This window comes from Ctenocephalides felis, unplaced genomic scaffold (assembly GCF_003426905.1).
Source record: "Ctenocephalides felis isolate EL2017-DRISC unplaced genomic scaffold, ASM342690v1 CF-g0.4_SCAFFOLD_00845, whole genome shotgun sequence".
In the NCBI taxonomy this organism is placed as follows: Eukaryota; Metazoa; Arthropoda; class Insecta; order Siphonaptera; family Pulicidae; genus Ctenocephalides; species Ctenocephalides felis.
The window spans coordinates 69,918,058-69,919,081 of NW_020536999.1; positions in this window are offsets into that span (position 1 = coordinate 69,918,058).

The following is a 1,024-nucleotide window of genomic DNA, read 5'->3' on the forward strand; positions in this document are numbered from 1 at the left end:
TCTTTCACATACTCCGCTAGCTCGTCAATTTTGGAGCCAAGTCTCTCCATCGGCGTTTGACGACATCTAGTCGATGGTGCAGAGTTTACTCTGTCACGGTGAAGATTTCCGGGAACCTTCTTGCCTCCTTTTACTATAGCGGCTTTTGCCGCATCGTGCTCGACGTCCATAATTACGTCACCTGTCTCTTGTTTTTTTGGGTTTTCATAGTTATCCATGCTATTTAAATAGTCCTCCAGAGCAAAAGGTCGTCTCCGAACGCGGTGCCTTGGGAAGTGGAGGGGTGATCACCCCTACAGCTACCTCCATTACTGTAAGAGCTTGTGACCATTGGAGTGGGAAAAGAAACATCCGCTCCGGCCGTGCACCTTCTTCCTTCATTGGCATCCTCTTGCTCCCGTGGGTGCGGCACGTTGATGCCGGGAGTTTTCCACGTACGGTGCGCTATATGGATCATCCACACATCTCTTTCGAGCAGTGTCCCCTCATCCGCTTCCGTATGTGACCCTAGGTCAGATGGTGTGACCAACCAAAAGGGAGTTTTTAATTTTTCCGCGATACACGGACGGTGGCTGTTGCTCCTCAGCTCCGATGCCATATTTGGTCCGCGAGGGCTATTTTATTTCGCCCCAATCCGCCGATCTTACGATCGGTTAGGATACCCCCTATCCGCCACCTGGGGACGCGCCCGGTAGGAGTTTGGCTTCTCCCGACGGGTGTGGTGTGTGTGATGTGTGTGTGTATGTATGTATGTGTGTGTATGTATGTGCGGATACAAATTTTCGTCGACGATTTCGGGAACACGGATCAACCGATTTGAATAATTCAAAAAACATTCGATCCGTATTGATAAGGAGACGTGCTGATTAGTTTTTGGCAAAGGCAGGTCAAGCCGTTCCGAAGATACGGGCAAAAAGTGCCGAAAACGGTAACTCAGTTTTTAAGAGAACGGAGCGTCCGATTTTAATAATTCAAAAAACATTTCACTTGTATTGACAAGATGAAGAATCGATAAAATTTTCAT